The 21,145-nt window shown below is 47.6% G+C and overlaps 1 long non-coding RNA gene across 1 annotated transcript; it reads right to left on the bottom strand.

Annotated features, from left to right (window-relative positions):
* Positions 1-29: 29 nt before the first annotated feature.
* LOC105490595 (uncharacterized) lies at positions 30-13,109 on the bottom strand. The gene is made up of 4 exons (XR_011607395.1): positions 12,609-13,109; positions 9,917-10,001; positions 1,337-1,543; positions 30-272 (listed from the first exon to the last, which is right to left on the bottom strand). It is a non-coding gene; the product is annotated as an uncharacterized lncRNA (long non-coding RNA).
* Between the last annotated feature and the right edge of the window lie 8,036 nt (positions 13,110-21,145).

The following is a 21,145-nucleotide window of genomic DNA, read 5'->3' as shown; positions in this document are numbered from 1 at the left end:
ATGGTATAATGAACCACGTTTAAGCCAAATCTCTTGGTTTTCTAATTTTTATTGGGCCCAGATGACGCTGCAATAGAAAATGAGTTTCTTTTTAAGTCGAATTTTAATTTTCACCAAAAGCCTTAAAGACACCCTGCTGGCAAGTCTTTGAGGATGCTCGCCGTCGTCCGCTTGTCTAAGAAGGATCTTCACCAGACAAAGAAGTTTTTCTAAGGCTAGTGAGAGGGAAAGCAACTGGGCCCTCGCAGTTCTTCCTTTCAGATTCCGACCTCCTGTAGAGAAGGTGTACGTATAGATAGCAAGGTGTTACAAAAGTAGATTATAAGTGTTTGCCAGTGAATTAAACACTGCGAAAGTATTTTTATTATTCAAAGTGCAGAAGGGAAAGTGTAAATAAAGTAACAATAAGAAAAGAAAATGCTTCTATGGAAAATGATAACTTTAGGGCAGAAAAAAAGAAAAGGCAAGACTAAGACTCCCCTAGGGTGGGCCTCCAACCCACAGTGCTACAGGGAATGTCAATGCGGAAAACCCCAGAGCATCTTGGGGGCAGCCAACAATACCAAATGTCAAAAAACCCGGAGTACCCAAGTATCAGCCAGTGAGGATCCCCCCACCAAATGCCAAAAGCCCTAGAGCACCCAAGAAGCCAGAAAACAGTGAACCCCAAAGGCCAGGTAGGGCCACAGAACAACGTGATTCTGGTGTCCCGGAATCAACACAACAGGAGACCTCTCCAACCAAGTGTCCTGCCTTAAACAATACCCAAACACAGTCAGAAGGGAACCAAAGCAAAAAGTACAAATGAAATATACATTTCAGGCTGGGCATGGTGGCTCACACCTATAATCCCAACACTTTGGGAGGCCGAGCCGGGCGGAACACTTGAGGTCAGGGTTTCAAGATCAGGCTGGACAACATGACGAAACCCCCTCTCTACCAAAAGTACAAAAACTAGCCAGGTGGAGTGGTACACTACTGCAGTCCCAGCTACTTGGGAGGCTGAGGCATGAGAATTGCTTAAACCCAGGAGGCGGTGGATGCAGTGAGCCAAGATCATGCCACTGCACTCCAGCCTAGGCCGCAGAGAAAGACTCCATCTCAAAAAAAAAAAAAAAAAAAAAAGTATTTCAAGGTGGAAAATAAAATGAAACAGCCAATGGAAAAATTACGTGGATGGCATTACAGGAGAAACAGTGGAGAGAAGGGGTGACAAGGATATGGCAGGTCAGATGTGCCTCTGTCCAGGGCAACCAAATAGCGGGGGGCTTTGAATTGACTCCCTAGCCAAAGGCCTCATTTCCTGGCCTTTGGGGGATGCAAAGGGGACACTTACCTGTCTGCAGAAGCCACAGTGGTGCCAACCACTCTCTAACATGGCGCTCACGTGAAGGTCTCCTCCCCAGATTTCCCCAGATTGGGCGGACTTGGCTGCTGTGATGTGACCAGCATGCAGTCCAGTGTCCAGTCAGCCAGGGTAGTGGGTCTCACACGAGGCAGTGCTGTGGCCACTCACCCGTCCACTCAGTTCTGCCTCCACCACCTGCAGGAAAGACCATGGCTTTCAAATGGCATGTGGCTAGTGTTCCAGCTCTCTGCAGTGCCAACAGCTCTCCACAGCTTTGATTGCCACATCACCAACCACCAACTGCTGCCTTTTGCCATCTTGCCATCTCGCCATCTCAACAATCACGGACTGTTACCTCACACCGTCCCACAGGTCACAGTTTTGCTATCTTGCTGTCTCTCACCATTGCTGTGTCTCACTGTCTGGCTTCTTCCCTCTGTGGTTTCCAGGATGAGGCAGGAAGGTGAGCCCCCAAATTGGGGCTTAACCCAGGAGGGTTTTTGGCTTTATGCAGGAAAGAATTCAAGGGCCAGCCAGCACTGTTAGATAACAAGCTTTTATTGAAGGGCACTGCTGCTTGTAGAGGAGAGCTAACTCCAAGGCAGTGCCCTGCCCCCAGAGCCACACCTGTGGGCTGCTGGCAACTGCATTTATATCCACTTATACTCACTTTCAATTATGTGCAAATTAAAGGCCAGGTTAATGCAAACCGAGGGACAGGTTATTCAGAAATTTCCAGGAAATGGGCAGTATCTTCCAGGTCCTTGCCATGGAAAGGGGCAGTCACTTTTGGATTGTCGCCATGGTGTTTGTAAACTGTCATGGTGCTGTTGGGACTGCCTTATGCTAATGAACAGTGAGGGCAGCGAGGGATCCCTTTCATTCCATCTGCCTGTTCCTGCCAGTTTTTTCACTTCATCCTTTGAGGATCAGGAGATAAGTCCTACAGGTCTCCTTCCTCAGAGTGACAGCAACCTCAGCCTGCTCTTGTGACTGTGTTTCAGTCACAGACAGTCAGACCATATGGATACAAGGGGATTCAACTGAGGTGCAGTGAAGGCCCCAAGGTCCCTCCTCACACATACACTGATGCTTGCTGAAAGAAGCAGAATGGCAAAATGCTCTGCCATCACCCTGGTTGGTGTGAACTTACTCTCGGTGTGAACGTAGACGGGTTACTTCACATCTCTATGCCTCAGGAAAGGACTGGCGTGGAAATAAACACACTATAATGTAAACTTTGGAGTCAGAACGGATGACTGCACTGATGTAGGACACGCGCCACTTTATAACCAATTTAGATCCATTGAGAAAAAGAAATTAACTAAAGTTACTCACCCTTCTCAAAGTGTCCACGAGTGAAAGTGATTAAGATGGAACATGTCATCAGGTTATTCATAAAAGCAAAACATCAGTGTTTGGGGAAGACCGAAGCTTGCCTCGTGTTTGTCTTTTGCTACCACGTCCTTAGTTCCAGAGGCACCACTGCCCTAGGACTGTGCCTCTGCACAGAAAAGTGGGGTTCTGCTCTTTGGCAGGAACCAGCAGATCGCAGGAAAGCATCCCTAGCTGTCCTCATTGCTCATTAGCATAAGACACTCCAACCAGCACCTTGACAGTTTACAAATGCCATGGCAATGACCTGGAAGTTACCGCCCCTTTCTGTGCCAGTGACCAGGAAGTTACTGCCCATTTTCTAGAAGGTTCGGAAGGGCATTTTCTAGAAAGAAAGTGTGCAGAGCACATGTGGCAGCAAAGGTATATGATTTGCCTTTCCCCCTGATATGCTCAGAACTTTCTAGAAAATGACTTTTAAAGCCTATCTTCCCTCACGATGAGGATATTCTCTGCAGTGAGAAGTGGGAGACCTGAAAGACATCATTTGTCTTTTTCCTGATATGCTCAGAGAGAGCCAACCTTGCCCAGCTGTCTTATATCCTCCAGCCCCACCCATCCTTTCCCCAGCATCCTCCCTCCAGCGTCCTGATTAATATTCCTTCCATTTCATGCTTCTCTCTCGGGATGGAAGTTGCCATACTCACATGCGGCTACCCCCTTTGGTAACACTGTGACCGCTCACCCACTAATCTGGACCTGCAAACTCATTTTTGTACTCTTTATCCTTTCTTAAGAGAGTGTGTGTGTGCGCGCACGTGTGTGTGCGCCTGTGTACAAGAATTTGAGAAAGTAAATTAATTTGGTGTTGAGAGAAAGGTTGAATTTTTCTTAGTCCTCGTGGGCTCTTTCTTCCAGTAGCACTGAATGACCAGGGACAATCCCAGGTTTGAGTTTCTCCTGCTGACAAAGAGGCTCATATACAAAAGGGCCTTAATCTGGCTCTGGGCTTTAGACCTGGGCCCAAGTCCCCTGGGCAGTAAAGTACAACAGCAAGACATCGCGGAATCTGTTCTCACCTAGGGCCTCTGTGGCTCTGATCTCTTTGCATAGAGGGTCACAGGTCCCCACACCTCCCCCTCTGCCCATGTTCTTTCCTGATGAAGAAGAAGAAAATAGAAACAAATCCCCTGAAGGCTCTTCTAAGGATTCAAAATATTCCTTTTTTTTTTTTTTTTTTTTTTTTTGGCCACAGAGTCTTGCTCTGTTGCCCAGGCTAAAGTGCAGTGGCATAACCTTGGTTCACTGCAACCTCCACCTCCCAGGTTCAAGCAAGACTCCTGCCTCAGCCTCCCAAATAGCTGGGACTACAGGTGCATACAACCACGCCTGACTAACTTTTTGTACTTTTAGTAGAGATGGGATTTCGCCATGTTGGCCCGGCTGGTCTCGAACTCCTGGACTCAAGTGATCTGCCCACCTTGGCCTCCCAGAGTGCTGGGATAACAGGTGTGAGCCACCATGGCCAGCCTTCATTCTATTCTCTCTGGAGCCATAGACACTCAAAAATTGGCCATATTCACCCAAGGTTGTGCCTTTTTAAGCCTATCTTCCCTCACTAAGAGGATGTTCTTTAGGTATGTCATCATAACGGCCCGAACAATCAGTGCATGAAGTACTTCTTCGGCTTCTCATATGTGCCTATAATTGTTCTAGGAATCGCAGGCTGACAAAAGGAGCAGGAGCGACACCTGCTTTCAAAGACCCTAGAGCACTGGACAGTCCTGAGCGGACTGTCCCACCTGAGGAAATGGATCTACTTAGTCACGGGGCTCACACCACATCAGTCCCATCACTGCAGCCACCTTGTGGCTCGGACTGGGATGCTTGGGGCAGAAAAGGCCTCAGTCAGAGAAGCCTCTGAGCAGTTAAGTACTTGACATTGGCAGCAGAGTTAGGTGAGGGAGATTTTAGGGGACCGGCATCCTGTTTCTCCTTTGGCCATATGAATTTCCACTGCACTTCTTCTGGGGCTCCAATTACTCCAATTATCCTTTCTTTTACTCCAATGATCCTTTCTCATATTCTAACTATCCTTTCTTTTACCCCTCAGCTTTTTTCATCTCTCCCAAAGGATGGCAGGCCTCCAAATCAGGTTTAGCAGTCAGGAAGGGGACAAAGGTAAAAGGAAAACTTATGCCAAGTCCTGTTTTGTTTCTAGCCAAGACTCTTGACTTAAAAGAGCTCCAAGGATTGGGGAGAAGGGAAGGGTTATATATTAATAGGAGTCATGAAGTCAAAAGGCATCTGATTGAACCTCCTTCTTCTGTCCTGCTCAGAACAATGAGATAAAGCCAAGGTCAAAAGCAAGGCCAGGTTGGAAGGATTATTAGAAAAGTCATGAGGGAAAAAGCAGTTCACTCTCCTTAAGCAAATGTGAAATACACTTCCTATAGCAATAAATAATCATGCAGGATGGGGCGTACATGGTGTAAACACCTTTAATACAATTCTAATTTTCTCTTTGCTTCAAGAGCCACAGATTGTTATGGCAACAAAACAGAAAAACAGATCACAGTATTAATTTGATATCTCGGCTTCATTTGTTCCACATTTGCAATACAGCACTTGCATAACAAACAGCCTGGGCTGAGCCAAAGCACGGAAAACACCAGCGCCACAGAAGGCCAGCATGGGGCACCCTCTCAGCCTCGAGTTCTGTTAAATAAAAAATAAATAATAATTTTCTACAAAGAATAGCTGTTCGGTTTCCCACACAATTTGATATTTGATTGATAACACTTGACAAGCAGATAATTCTATTCTTGTCCGCACAATGCCGATATAATGGAAAACATCAAAAGGCGGTATCATGCTGCAGGGACAGTTCTCCACTGCACGATTTCAGCGGAAGAAACTTGCCTGGCCCGGCTCTTAACTCTCCATTTGCCTGGGCCCTTCCTGTATTCCCCCTCATTCCTCCACATGAGAACGGATGAATACAGGCTTGTATTAGCTTCCTGTTGCTGCTATAACAAATTACCCTCAATTTAGCAGATTAACGACAACACAGATTTATGATGATACAATTTTGGAGGTCAGAAGTGTAAAATAGGGCTCGCTGGGCTGAAATTGAGATGTAGGCATACTTTGCAACTAACCTTTTCAAAACAAAAATCTGATTATTTAATGTGGAGAAAAAGAAAGTCTTAAACTTCGGATGGAAGAATAAACTGGTAAGATATTCCTTGGATAGAAACTTGGCACTACTTAGTAAAGTTGGATATTCTCTTACTTATATTTTTTATATAATTTCCATAATTTAAAGATACCTTTCAGGCCAGGTAACGGTGGCTCATGCCTGTAATCCCAGCACCTTGGGAGGCCAAAGCAGGCGGGTCACTTGAGGCCAGGAGTTTGAGACCAGCCTGGCCAACACAGAGAAACTCCATTCTACTAAAAATACCAAAATTAGCCAGGTGTGGTGGCAGGCGCCTATAGTCCCAGTTACTCAGGAGTCTGAAGCACAAGAATCGCCTGAACCCAGGAGGCAGAGGTTGCAGTGAGCAGAGATCGTGCCACTGCACTCCAGCCTAGGTGACAGAGAGAGACTCTGTCTCAAAAAAAATAAAGAAAGAAAGGTAGGTACTTTTTAATGCCAATTTCTTAAAAAACAAACAAACAAACGTGTCTAAGATTGTTCACTGCACTGCTGTTTATAATAGTAAAAAACTGGAAACAAGATTGTTCATTGTAGGCCAGTTGTGGTGGCTAATGCCTGTACGTGCTTTGGAAGGCTGAGGTGGGAGGATTGCTTGAGGCTGGGAGTTCAAGATCAACCTGGGCAACATAGCAAGACCCTGTCCCTACAAAAGAAAATAAAAATAAAAGCCGAGAATGGTGGTGCATGCCTGTAGCTAAGACAAGAGGATCGCTTGAGTCCAAGAAATCAAAGCTGCAGTGAGCTATGATAGCACCGCTGCACTCTAGCCTGGGGGACAGAGCAAGACCCTAAGTCTCTAAATAAAACAAACAAATAAGAGCTACCTATTCAACATCACAAATTCCAAGAACAGTGTTGAGCCAAGAACCAAGTGGCACAGTGATACATACAGTATGTTGTCCTTCGCTTAAAGTTTAAAAAGTCTGTTTAAACAAAAAACCAATACCACATAATATACATATGGACCCACAAATACGTAGTAAATATATAAAAACAGAGGAAAATAAATAAAATATGACAGCAAGAGAGATCATACTTGCCTAGGCTGATGGTTAGAGAAAGCTTTCTGTGGAGATGCTTGAATGACAGGAAAGGGCTGGGGTTGCAGGGATGGGGGCAGGAGCTGAGGCCCCTGTACACCCTGGGACTGCAGAGCACAGCTACAGGGCTAGACTACTTGGAACCAAATCCTGCTGTGCTGTGTAACCTATGTGTGACCCTGGGCAAGTGACAGAACCTCTCTGCCATGTCTACAGCAGCATAATAATGGCATCTGCCTCATAGGGGTGCTGGAGGATGAAATAGGTGGCCTGAATAAGTGATAGCAATGCCTGGCATGCAATGAGGACCCTGTCAATGTTTGTTCTTATTTATATTCCAGGGAGAGAAAACTGTAAAGTCAAAGACTAGGTTGGGGGAGGAAGGATAAGCAGAAAAACACTGAGAATTTATATACTGGAAAGAAACCTAGGTGACTGGAACAAAGCAAGCCAGCAGGGAATGGATGGCATTAAGGCTGGAGAGCCAGGCAGAAGTCAAAGTCCCCTTGCAAGGAGCTTGGCTATCATTCCATGGGCTACTGGAGAGACAGAAGCCGTGGGGCAATGGGATCCGATGTTAACTTGAAAGAGATCACTCTTACCCACCAATGCAATTGAGTGAACTACTGACATGCTCAGCCATTTAACGGATCTAGAGGGAATTATGCAGACTGAAAAAAGCCAATCCCAAAAGGTAATATATGGCATGATTCCATTTATACGACACTGGTGAAATGACATCACAGAAATGAAGAACGGATTAGTGGTTGCTGGTAGTTAAAGAGGGGTAGAAGCACCTGGACGGTGGTTATGAAAAGCCAACATAGGAATCCCTGTAGTAACAGAACCGTTCTGTATCTTCCTTGACTTTGTCAATGTCAATATCCTGGGTATGATCCTGTACCATTGTTTTGCAAGATGTTACCACTGGGGGAACGGGTTAAAGGGTATACTCTTCATATTATTTCTTGAAACTGCATGTAAGCCTATAGTTATCTCAAGAAAATTTAACAGGAATACAAAAAAGAAAAAAAAAAAGCCAACTCTCCATAGAAAATAAATTTGGAAACTCATGTAAGACAGAAGCTCCAAAATTCCACTCCAGAGAGCAGGGATACGGTCATTTTAGCCTGGAAAAAGTTGAAGGCATATCTAATCAAAAGATACTCTCAGACTGTTGAAACAAATCACCCAGAGAATATCCAGCTTTGAGAACTGCTGCTTCCTGGTATACTCTCCAAAATTATCTTGCTGCAAAACATAGCTGAAGCCACAAAGAAAGCAACTTCCATGACAAGGAAGCAGCTAGGACAGTGAGAGCTGGACCTCCAGGGACCTCCCGTCTAGAGCTGCAGATGACATCTGCATACGTGATCCAAGTTGTCCCATTAAAAAAAAAGACAGAACCAACATCTCTATAGTCTCAATGGCTGTGTCCTCCAAAACTCATATGTTGAAATTCTAACCCCCAAGATGATAGCATTAGGAGATGGGGCCTTTTGGAGAAGATTAGGTCATGAAGGTAGAGCCCTCAAGAGTAAGATTAGTGTCCTCAGAAAAGGGGCCCCAGAGAGCTGGCTCACCCCTTCTGCCATGTGAGGATACGGTGAGAAGATAACCATGTACAAACCAGAAAATGGGCCCTCACCAGATGCCCAGGCTGCCGGTGCCTTGATCTTGGACTTCCCAGCCCCCGGAACTGTGAGCAATAAAGGTCTGTGGCTTATAAGCTACCCAGTCTGTGGCATTTTGCTATAGCAGCTCAAATAGCTGAAGACGAACATAACAGCCATAAAACAGGATTTTTCTGGCTCCCTCTCATCTGCTCTTCCAGGGCCTCAGCATCAACTAGCGGCTTACCCTGCCCCTGAGGATAGCTCACCTGGGCGTGTGGGCATGTCTTCTGAGACACCATGACAGGCCATTCTCTGCCTCCCCTGCTTCGGCTCCCTGCCAACTGCCACCAAGGGTCTGATGTTTGTGCCAAGGCCTCTGCTGCTTACAGCCCCCATTTGTCACCCCACGGGGCTCTGTAGTGGCTTCCTCTCCCACTTCCCACACTGCCTACTGCTCCCAGGAGCTCCAACAGTAACCCTCATAGGAAAAGTGACTGCTGAGGGGCCACAGGGTCTCCCAGTGAAATTGCCTTTTCATTTTCTACTTGAAGCCCCTGTTCTCCAGAATGGGGGCACAAATCCAGGAGGACTTGATTGAGAACAGATCCCTGCATCTCCAAGTGGGAGGCACTAGCTCTGAATCTAGCCTGTGGCTTTGGTTCTCTCTTCTTTGTTGATTTTTTTTCCTCCTTAGTTCCTCAGCCAAACAGACCCCTGGGAATCATTCTACGAAAGATGGGAAGGGGAGAGGAGGGAGAAGGAGAGTGAAAGCAGGCAGCCTCTAAGTTTGGAAAAAAACTTGCGTAGCCACACTGGCCAGCACATGCTCCAGGGAAAATGGAAGACAGAATGAACCTCAGAGGGTAGAGCTGCACAGAAGCAGGATGGACCTGCTAGGAGAGTGTGGTCCAGGCATGGCTGCAACTGAGAGGTCAGAAGTGAAGACACTGGGCTGAGTCAGAGGGACTTGTAGGAAAGAGATGAATGTAAGACTCCAGGTCTCAGGCCTTGAGTACCGTGACAAGCAGCGTGGAGTTGACAACAAATTCAGTTCTAGGAATCTCTCCAACACCCCTATTCACACATGTCCTGTGACAGTTGTACTTCAGGGCTGGTTCATCTACCATTCCAGCCATGATCTTCCTTGTCTTCCTCTACAGCTGAGCCTATAAAATGATACCTATCTACACCCAGCTTCCTTTAAGTCTCGGGTGGCCATGTGCATGGTCTGGCCATTTCAGTAGAAACAGTCCCTGCAAAGGGGGCTTTTCCTCCATCCTCCCCACCCCCCCCCCACCCCCACCCATACAAATGCAATGTCACAAAAGAAGAAAGTGTTTGGCTTGACTCTTACCTTTGGGCATCTTCCTTCCTGACTGGAATGCAGGCACAGCCAAGATGTGGCAGCTGTCTTGTGGCCAGGAGGACCAAGCCATACCCTAGGAGGGCAGAACAGAAAGAGGCTGCTTCCTTCCTAACGTCTGTTGGTGGCAGCCCCAGCCCTGGACTGTCTACCTGCAGATGTCCTGTTACCCTGACGAGAAGGAAAGACGGAAGGGAGGCGGGAAGGAAGGAAGATCCAAGGACGGAGGGAAGAATTATGTCGAAAGATTGTAATTGGATTGTTTATTACTTGCAGGAAAATGCATTGCCAGACACTGTAGGATCATTTGTAATATCAAAAAAATCGGAGGACTGGTGCCGTGGCTCATGCCTGTAATCCAACACTTTGGGAGGCTGAGGTAGGCAGATCACTTGAGATCAGGAGTCGAGGCCAGCCTGGCCAACGTGGCAAAACTCCATCTCTACTAAAAATACAAAAAGTTAGCCAGATGTGGTGGCAGGTGCCTGTAATCCAAGCTACTCGGGAGGCTGAGGCAGGAGAATTGCTTGAACCCAGGAGGCGGAGGTTGCAGTGAGCTGAGATCATGCCACTGTGCTCCAGCCTGGGCAACAGAGCAGGACTCCATCTCAAAAAAAAATTTGGAAATAATTGATACAGAAGTGGTAACATAAATTATGAGCCATCCACAATATAAAATACTATGTAGTGGTGAAGTACACACACATATATAGTGACATGGAAAGATCCCTGGGTCACATTGTCAAGTGAAACAAACCAGTCAATAGAACAATCCAGGTGCTCCTTGACTAACAGGGGGTTGTGTCCCAATAAACATGCTGAAAGTTGAAAATATTGTAAGTTGAAAATACATTTAGTCTGCCTAACCTACTGAACATCTCAGCCTGGTCTACCTTAAACATGCTCAGAACACTCACATTAGCCTATGGTGGGGCAAAATCATCTCGTACAAAGCCTATTTTATACTAAAATGTTGAATATCTCATGGAATTTGTTGAACAGCATAATGAGTGAAAGCAGAATGGGTGTTCGAAGTACGGTTTCTATGAAATGGGTATCACTTTTATACCATCGTAAAATAAACACACTGTAAGCTGGGGAACATCTGTGTATACTAGGGACCTGCTTATGTGATTTTTTAAATTATGTGTGTACATATATATCCCTATGCATCTAACTATGCATCTAGATAAAAGGAGAAGTATATATACCAACTGTTAACAATGGTCATTTCTGGGGTTGTGGAAGAGCAGGGATGGGCTGGGGTGAAGAGGGCTTTCATGAAAACTACAGAGTGAAAAACTCTATCGTTCTGAGGGAAAAGCAATTAAAAAGCATAGTGTTGGTTTCCTCCCCTCCCCTTTGATAAGTGATTTCTTCTGATCCTGAACAGCAGACAACGTCTTGGGACATCATCCTCTAGGTGCCTTTGACGCCAGACTTCCAAACACCCACCTTCCACCATAGAAAGAAAGACCCATGACTGTGTGGCCAGGGAACCCATTTGAACTGCCACATTGATGCCATTAATGCTGGGCTTCTGCCCTTCCTTCTGGAAACCTAGAAATGGAGACCTTACACTTCAATCAAATAAGCAATTGAGCCATTCAAATAACTGCTTTTATGATACCCCAAATCCAGCCCAACATTCTCACCCCATTCTGGTGTGTGACTCTCCATCGCCCTAGCAAACCTGGGCCACACAACCTGCTACCAATAAGGTTGGGAGAAACTTTTCTTGGACCCCAGCTCTCTCTTCCTCTCCTGAAAGGGCAGTCTAAGTCAAGAATATTCCCTATCACTTCTCCGCAGCACCAGGAAGGGACCAGGGGGGAGGAATGTGCCTGGCTTTTTGGGCTCTGCTAAGTGTGGGTCTGCCTGATGCCATGAGTGGGCCGAATGGACACGGCCTAAGCATTACACAGCTGCTTGAAGGGATCACTGCTGTGTAATTCACGCCACAGTGGGCACAAGGGAGAGCATTTTCAAAAGTGGCTCCAATTAATGACTGTCCAGAGACATTCACAAGGCACAGGTCCTGAGCACAGAGCCCTGCCTGGCATGGTGAGGTCCCACAGTGGTGAGACCACCGCAGAGTCCCATTGAGGGGAAAGGATCCACACAGACACTCATGGCTGCAGCTAAATGAAATGCTTCAGCAGCATTATGTTAAGGAAGTGCACATTATTATTATTATTATTATTATTATTATTATTATTGAGACAGAGTTTCCCTCTTGTCGCCCAGGCTGGAGTGCAGTGGTACGATCTCACCTCACTGCAACCTCTGCCTCCCGGGTTCAAGCAATTCTTCTGCCTCAACCTCCTGAGTAGCTGGAATTACAGGCACCCGCCATGAAGCCTGGCTAATTTTTTGTATTTTTAGTAGAGATGGGGTTTCGTCATGTTGGCCAGGCCGGTCTCGAACTCCTGACAACAGGTGATCCACCCACCTCAGCTCCCAAAGTGCTGGGATTACAGGTGTGAGCCACCATGCCCAGCCATAGGAAGTGCAAATTAATAATGGTGCATGGAAGTTGAAGAGAGGCGAGGGAGCAGACAAGTTTTTGTTTCAAAGTCAGCACGAGGACCTGTGAAAGGAGGACAGAACTGAGGTGGCCCCTGCACAGCAATCTGAGGCATGGGGACAGCCTCTGGGTAATCACTCTCAGCCTGGAACTCACCAGAGAATGAGGGGACACCACACAGTCCCCTCTCAGTGGATTTCCTGCATCTTACAGCCAAGTCCCACTTCGGCCCAATACTCCATCCAGGAAGCCTTTACTGGCTACCTACTGTGCAAAACCTTGAGGTGGGAGATGCAGAGGGCCCCTTGGTGCCTGTGCAAACAGGCAAGGGGCACTGCTGAGCCCTGCAGCAGCCCTGGGGGAGCTGTCACCAGCAGAGCAACTGCAAGGACCAGGGAGCTCTGCATAGAAGAACGACAATGCCACAAACAATAGCTGAGCACAGGTAGAGCGTGACCAGGGAGAGCGCGGATGCTGGCGCAGGAAGGCTGCACTCAGGACAGCCCTCTCCAGCTTGACGTCCTCAGGATTACGGATCCACCCGGGGCTGGTGGTCACAGTAAGCACCCTCCATCCTCCACTCTGCTCCTAAGGGCCCCTTCTGATGTCCAGCCTGGGGGCCTTTGCAAGGCCAGAACCAAGGGGTCCGTGGGAAGCATGTGATGGGGTGGGGCAGAGGGTGGGGGCGTGGGTGGAGTTCAACACAGGAGGCGAGTCACAGTTGGGGCGTTGTTATGTGTGGCCTCATGTGTATTATGTGTCATGTATAGCGTTGTGCATGGTGTAGGAGCCCAGTTGCGGCAGACTGCAGAGTGTGGCATAGGAGCAGAGTTGCGGCAGACTGCGGAGTGTGGTGTAGGAGCTGTGTTGTAGTGAGATGGAGCAGGAACCCCCCGTTAAGGGCCTGCTGGGTACACCCTCCCCACACCCAAGCATGGACATTTTTTAAAATCTTAGGCCTGGCGTGGTGACTCACACCTGTAATCCCAGCACTTTGGGAGGCCAAGGCAAGTGGATCACCTGAGGTCAGGAGTTCAAGACCAGCCTGACCAACATGGTGAAACCTCGTCTCTACTAAACACAAAAAATTCACCGGGTGTGGTGGTGGGCGCCTGTAATCCCAGCTACTCAGGAGGCTGAGGCAGGAGAATTGCTTGAACCCAGGAGGCAGAGGTTGCATTGAGCGGAGATTGCACCATTGCACTCCAGCCTGGGAGACAGAGCAAGACTCCATCTCAAAAAAAAAAAAAAAAAAAACACCTTACATTCCTTCATGAAAAATTTCAGGTATCTAGCTGGCCCTGAAAAATAAACAAACAACTTAAAATTCCAGGTACCTAGCTAACCTTAAAAAATAAACAATTTAATAAACAAGAAGGTAATAGTGGCTTAAAACAATGGCCAAAAAAGTTAGAGTCAAAAACTGTTTGTGGTTCCCTATAGAGACTAAAGATAACATCTTAACATATGTCCCTGAGTTGTTTTGCAGAAACCCAGACCCCCACCAAGCAGACTCACTAGCACACAGACCTCAGATAACGGGAGCAGAGGACTCAGTTCTGATCCCTGTTCTTTGTTCTAAATTCCTTCCCGAGGGGCCATGAGCTGGAGCTAACATTCTTTTCTGTTGATCTGAAATTTTTATTTTATTTTTATTTTTGAAATGGAGTCTCAGGCTGTCTCCTAGGCTGGAGTGCAGCGGCACAATCTTGGCTCACTGCAACCTCTGCCTCTCAGGTTCCAGCGATTCTCCTGCCTCAGCCTCCCAAGTAGCTGGGATTACAGGCGTGCCCCACCACACCCAGCTAATTTTTTGTATTTTTAGTAGAGAGGGGGATTTCACCATGTTGGCCAGGCTGGTCTCTAACTCCTGACCTCAGGTGATCCTCCCGCCTCGGCTTCACACAATGCTGGGATTACAGGTGTGAGCCATCGCGCCTGGCTGGTCTGAAATTTTTAGGCAAAACTTTGTCTCCAAATCAGAAAATCCTTAAATCCACCCGTGGGCTGTAGGCTCCCCTGCCTGGAGATGTCCCCACTTTTTAGTTCAGTGCAATGGATAGCTTCCTTGTACTGATTTATAACTTTGCCTATAACCTCTGCCTCCCTGCCTTTAAAAAGTCTTACCTGTAAGCCCTCTGGGAGGCTGGGACTTAAGTGTGAGCTGCCTGGTCCTCCTTGCTTGGCACCCAGAAAAAAAAGGCTTCCTTTCTCCTGCTGCAAACCTCGGTGTAGATATCTGGTTTTACTGCACTGGGGCAAGGTATAACAGGAGTGCAGTATTGTGTATGGGGTAGGAGCTGTATTGTGGTGTAGTGTTGTGTGTCTTGTAGGAGCTTAGTCATGGTGTAGGGTCATGCACGGATTAGGAGCTGAGTTGTGGTATAAAGTCATGCATGGATTAGGAGCTGAGTTGTGGTGTAGGGTCATGCATGGGTTAAGAGCTGAGTTGTGATGTAAAGTCATGCATGGATTAGGAGCTGAGTTGTGGTGTAGGGTCATGCATGGATTAGGAGCTGAGTTGTGGTGTAAAGTCATGCATGGATTAGGAGCTGAGTTGTGGTGTAGGGTCATGCATGGATTAGGAGCTGAGTTGTGGTGTAAAGTCATGCATGGATTAGGAGCTGAGTTGTGGTGGTAAAGTCACGCATGGATTAGGAGCTGAGTTGTGGTGTAAGATCATGCATGGATTAGGAGCTGAGTTGTGGTGTAGGGTCATGCATGGATTAGGAGCTGAGTTGTGGTGTAAGATCATGCATGGATTAGAGGCTGAGTTGTGGTGTAGGGTCATGCATGGATTAGGAGCTGAGTTGTGGTGTAGGGTCATGCATGGATTAGGAGCTGAGTTGTGGTGTAAAGTCATGCATGGATTAGGAGCTGAGTTGTGCTGTAGGGTCATGCATGGATTAGGAGCTGAGTTGTGGTGTAAAGTCATGCATGGATTAGGAGCTGAGTTGTGGTGTAAAGTCATGCATGAATTAAGAGCTGAGTTGTGGTGTAAAGTCATGCATAGATTAGAAGCTGAGTTGTGGTGTAAAGTCATGCATGGATTCGGAGCTGAGTTGTGCTGTAGGGTCATGCATGGATTAGGAGCTGAGTTGTGGTGTAACGTCATGCATGGATTAGGAGCTGAGTTGTGGTATAAAGTCATGCATGGATTAGGAGTTGAGTTGTGGTGTAGGGTCATGCATGGATTAGGAGCTGAGTTGTGGTGTAAAGTCATGCATGGATTACGAGCTGAGTTGTGGTGCAGGGTCATGCATGGATTAAGGGCTGAGTTGTGGTGTAAAGTCATGCATGGATTAGGAGCAGAGTTGTGGTGTAAGATCATGGATGGATTAGGAGCTGAGTTGTGGTGTAAAGTCATGCATGAATTATTAACTGAGTTGTAGTGTAAAGTCATGCATGGATTAGGGGCTGAGTTGTGGTGTAGGGTCATGCATGGATTAGGAGCTGAGTTGTGGTGTAGGGTCATGCATGAATTAGGAGCTGAGTTGTGGTGTAAAGTCATGCATGGATTAGGAGCTGAGTTGTGATGTAAAGTCATGCATGGATTAGGAGCTGAGTTGTGGTGTAAGATCATGCATGGATTAGGAGCTGAGTTGTGGTGTAAAGTCATGCATTGATTAGGTGCTGAGTTGTGGTGTAGGGTCATGCATGGATTAAGAGCTGAGTCGTGGTGTAAAGTCATGCATGGATTAGGAGCTGAGTTGTGGTGTAAAGTCATGCATGGATTGGGAGCTGAGTTGTGATGTAAAGTCATGCATGGATTAGGAGCTGAGTTGTGGTGCAGGGTCATGCATGGATTAAGGGCTGAGTTGTGGTGTAAAGTCATGCATGGATTAGGAGCTGAGTTGTGGTGTAAAGTCATGCATGGATTAGGAGCTGAGTTGTGGTGTAGGGTCATGCATGGATTAAGAGCTGAGTTGTGGTATAAAGTCATGCATGGATTAGGAGCTGAGTTGTGGTGTAAAGTCATGCATGGATTAGGAGCTGAGTTGCGGTGTAGGGTCATGCATGGATTAGGAGCTGAGTTGTAGTGAAAGTCATGCATGAATTAGGAGCTGAGATGTGGTGTAAAGTCATGCATGGATTAGGAGCTGAGTTGTGGTGTAAAGTCATGCATGGATTAGGAGCTGTGTTGTGGTGTAGGGTCATGCATGGATTAAGAGCTGAGTTGTGGTGTAAAGTCATGCATGGATTAGGAGCTGAGTTGTGGTGTAAAGTCATGCATGGATTAGGAGCTGAGTTGTGGTGTAAAGTCATGCATGGATTAGGAGCTGAGTTGTGGTGTAAAGTCATGCATGGATTAGGAGCTGAGTTGTGGTGTAAAGTCATGCATGGATTAGGAGCTGAGTTGTGGTGCAGGGTCATGCATGGATTAAGAGCTGAGTTGTGGTGTAAAGTCATGCATGGATTAGGAGCTGAGTTGTGCTGTAGGGTCATGCAGGGATTAGGAGCTGAGTTGTGGTGTAGGGTCATGCACGGATTAGGAGCTGAGTCGTGGTGTGGTGTTGGGTGGAGTATGGTTGCCGTTGCATTACACTATATCATGGTGATCCCAGAGCTGCCCAGGAATGCTGTTCCCCTCCCCCTTCTCCTACCAACTCTTGCCCCACCTCCAAACCCCTCCCCAACCCTGGGAGGCTGTAGTGATGCTATTTGCTAAGATGGGTTAGAGGGCCATTCAAACATGGGACTGAGGGGGCCACACAGATCTCCCTCCCTCATCCTGGGCCACTTCTCCTGTCTTGGAGCCCCGAGGAAGCTGAACTCACCCATCAGTCTCTCTCGTCCCTTGGCCACCTGCTCTCCCCACCCAGCCACCCAACTGGTGCTTTTAATGGAATCAGCTTTAAAAAGAAAAAAATCCTCCAAGTAACAAAGCATCCTATAATTACTCTGCAGCTCCTTGTCCTCGGTAATTTCAGGCTTGTGCTGCTATCATTACACATTACATGGAGTTAGGGAGTCACAGCTCTTGTGTTGCCAATCAGCGACACATCTGCAGGATTTCCAAATGGAAGGGAAAGTCCAGGCGCATCCTGGTGGATGGGCTGATGGGGCCTTGATGACTGCAGCTTTTCCAGACCCCAGGCATGGACGGGAGTGCCGGTGCCTCCAGGGAGGGCCAGCAGGAGGCGCTGGGGACAAGCGTGCACTCAGTGCCCACAGGGTGCCAGGTCCTTGTTTATTCAAGAGCACACAGGGGGCTCGGTGTGTGGAACCCCACTCCCCTGCCCACACCTCCAGTCTCAGCCTCCCATCCATGCTCACCTCTGCAAATGGCTCAAATCCCTCCAGCTTCTCCTCATCTCCATCGAGCTTGCTGTCTCTCCAGGCCTCCCCTGGACCCCTGACCCAGCCCTCCCCTGGCCTGCCACGGTCATCTGTCCTCCTCGCAAGCCTCTGATGATTTTTATAGAGGCGAATCTGCTAATACCACCTCCCGCTTAGTGTTCTTCACCAGCATACCATTGCCTTCAGGAGAAAATTCAGAATCCCTGCAGAGGGGATTTGCTGCCCATCGTGCTCCTCCTGACTTCATCAGGAGGGCAGGAAGGATAGAAGGCTGCAGTGAAGTTGGGACTCCCCAGGGAGGAAGGCTGGGGAGGGGAGGCAGATGCTGGAGCTGGCCCAAGCCCAGGCTGCCATCACCACACCGTGTACCCAGGGCCCGGACCTCTTTCCCTGGCAGGAGGTGCAGGAGCTGCCTCAGGTATCTTAGGTGGGGCTCGAGACTTCTCAGCCCTGCCTGCTTCCTCACTTCCTCACTCCTTCACTCCTTTTTCAACAAACGATCAAGAAACAACCATAAGCATTCTCCACTGAGGAGCCCATGACACTGCCCTGCCTACAGAGTAGCTGTGCCTTTTGCTTCTTTATTTTCCTTACAAACTAGCTTTCACTTTATAGGCTTGCCCCCAAGTCTTTCTTGCATGAAATCCAAGAATCCACTCTTGGGGTCTGGATCAGGGCCCCTTTCCGGTAACAAACCCATTACACCTACTATGTGCAACATCATACTGGATGTTTTTCTATGTCACCCAATCAACTTTGAGTCATGGTTCTTATCTTCAATATTCGACAGGGAAACTGAGGCTTGAAGAGACTGAGTAATCCCCGAGACCACACAAGTGCTGGGTCTGTCACCAGCATCTTGCTCACCTTACTCCGCTGTGCTGTCACTAAAATGTAGTCCTTCCCAGGATGGTGTCCACAGCAGCGGAAATGGCCCAAGCTCTGCCCAACTCTCTCACCGTGGGCCTTGTCCAGAGTCTGTGTCTGAATTGGGGGAAGGGGAGGGAACAGCCTAAATGACTGAATATTATATAAACCTGGATGACAGTGAAAGAAATCAAAACATTTTCTACTCCAAAATATATTTCTTTGACATATTTTGAGATAGCTGTCAGAGGGCCAGCTCAATGAAGCATCCCACAAAGCTGTCTTTTTTGGGGAAAATGTGCATCTGTAGAAAAGTCTACACTGACGCAGCCAGACCTTCCCTTGTCCAGAACTAGGAAAGATGAACTGAGAGACTGAGATCTTTAAACGTTGGAAAGAAACATTTCCCATTTATTCTCTCTGAGGGCTGCTACCTGCGAGCTTTCATCTACGTAACAAGACCGCCTTTGCTAGCCAGGCCTTTTCTTCTCTCCCTTCCATAACCATCTGGCCACTATAACCTGATTTACCACCATAACCTATTTTTGACCATGCTCTGAGCCCACGTTCCTTCTGTAACTTCAAGATGGTATATGAGCTTCTGCATTGGGGGTGGTCTTCCAGATGGTACACAAACCTCTGCATTGGGGATGGTCTCCAAGATGGTACACAAGCTTCTGCATGGGGATGGTCTCCAAGACGGTATACAAGCTTCTGCATTGGGGGTGGTCTTCCAGATGGTACACAAGCTTCTGCATTGGGGGTGGTCTCCAAGATGGTACACAAGCTTCTGCATTGGGGGTGGTCTCCAAGATGGTACACAAGCTTCTGCATTGGGGGTGGTCTTCCAGATGGTACACAAGCTTCTGCATTGGGGGTGGTCTTCCAGATGGTACACAAGCTTCTGCATTGGGAGTGGTCTTCCAGATGGTACACAAGCTTCTGCATTGGTGGTGGTCTCCAAGATGGTATACAAGCTTCTGCATTGGGGGTGGTCTTCAAGATGGTACACAAGCTTCTGCATGGGGATGGTCTCCAAGATGGTATACAAGCTTCTGCATTGGGGGTGGTCTTCCAGATGGTACACAAGCTTCTGCATGGGGATGGCCTCCAAGATGGTACACAAGCTTCTGCATTGGGGGTGGTCTCCAAGATGGTACACAAGCTTCTGCATTGGGGGTGGTCTCCAAGATGGTACACAAGCTTCAGCATTGGGGGTGGTCTCCAAGATGGTACACAAGCTTCTGCATTGGGGGTGGCCTCCAAGATGGTACACAAGCTTCTGCATTGCGGGTGGTCTTCCAGATGGTACACAAGCTTCTGCATTGGGGGTGGTCTCCAAGATGGTATACAAGCTTCTGCATTGGGGGTGGTCTTCCAGATGGTATACAAGATTCTGCATTGGGGATGGTCTTCAAGATGCTATACAAGCCTCTGCATTGGAGGTGGTCTTCATTCTGAAGGCTCCTGTGTACATGTTAACAATAAATGTATATGCCTTCTCCCATTAACTTGCTTTTTGTGAGCTGATTTTTCAGCAAACCTTCTGAGAGTGAAGGAGAGGACTTCCTTTTGCCCTTACAACAGAAAGCAGAAACCACAGGGAAGCCGGCTGCAAGAGTCAGACCTCCTCTGCTAGCTAGGCAGAAGAAAGTCCATGGCAAAGTCGTGGCCACAAAGGTCTTGTCTTTGTAGAGGCTGGAGGCAAAGAGAGAGCGTTTTCAAAGGGTTCTCTTCATTCAAACCACCATTGAGCTCAACCGTGTGCAGGGCACTGTTTTGAGTCCTGGTTTTAAGAAAAAGCACATGGTCTTGGAGATTTAAAGAGGGGTCAGTCCTCTGGCTGCAATATGGACAGCAGATTTGCAGAACAATAGAGGACATTGATCCTGCCCTCAAAGACTTGGTGCAGAAATACAGGCCAGGCACGGTGGCTCATGCTTGTAATCCCAACACTTTGGGAGGCAGAGGCAGGCAGATCACTTGAGCTCAGGAGTTCAAGACCAGCCTGGGCAATATGATGAAACCCCTGTCTCTACAAAAAAACTACAGAAAAGTAGCCAGGAGTGGTGTTATACTTGTAGTGCCAGCTACTTGGGAGGCTGAGGTCGGGGATCACCTGAGTCCAGCCTGAGCCACACAACAAGACCCTGTCTCAAAAAAACAACAATAATAAAAAAAAATTAGGGCTATGTCCTCATGGAAAGAGAAACAACAGTGGTTCTCGGGGAACATCCTGGCCATAGGGACCACACAGAAGGAAAATGTGCCTAGACTAGAGCTCTCTCGCCATGTGAATGAACCTCAAAGACAAAAGCTAACAGCATAGTTGGCCCAGAGAAAATTCAGTGACAGAAGGCGTCAGGCAACTTATTAAGCATCCCCACTCCTCATCTGCCATCTTGGGGTTCACTTCGAGGGTGAATGCCATGGTCTTTGATGGGAGAATTAAAAGCGGTTCTCCATGACTGCAGTCTGGAGAATGCCGCTGTGCATGGCTGATCTCAGATGTGTGCAATGAGGTC

The sequence above is a fragment of the Macaca nemestrina genome, chromosome 9, assembly GCF_043159975.1.
Source record: "Macaca nemestrina isolate mMacNem1 chromosome 9, mMacNem.hap1, whole genome shotgun sequence".
NCBI classification, from domain to species: Eukaryota; Metazoa; Chordata; class Mammalia; order Primates; family Cercopithecidae; genus Macaca; species Macaca nemestrina.
Note: the sequence above shows the minus strand (reverse complement) of the source record. Positions and strands in the feature narration are given on the sequence as shown.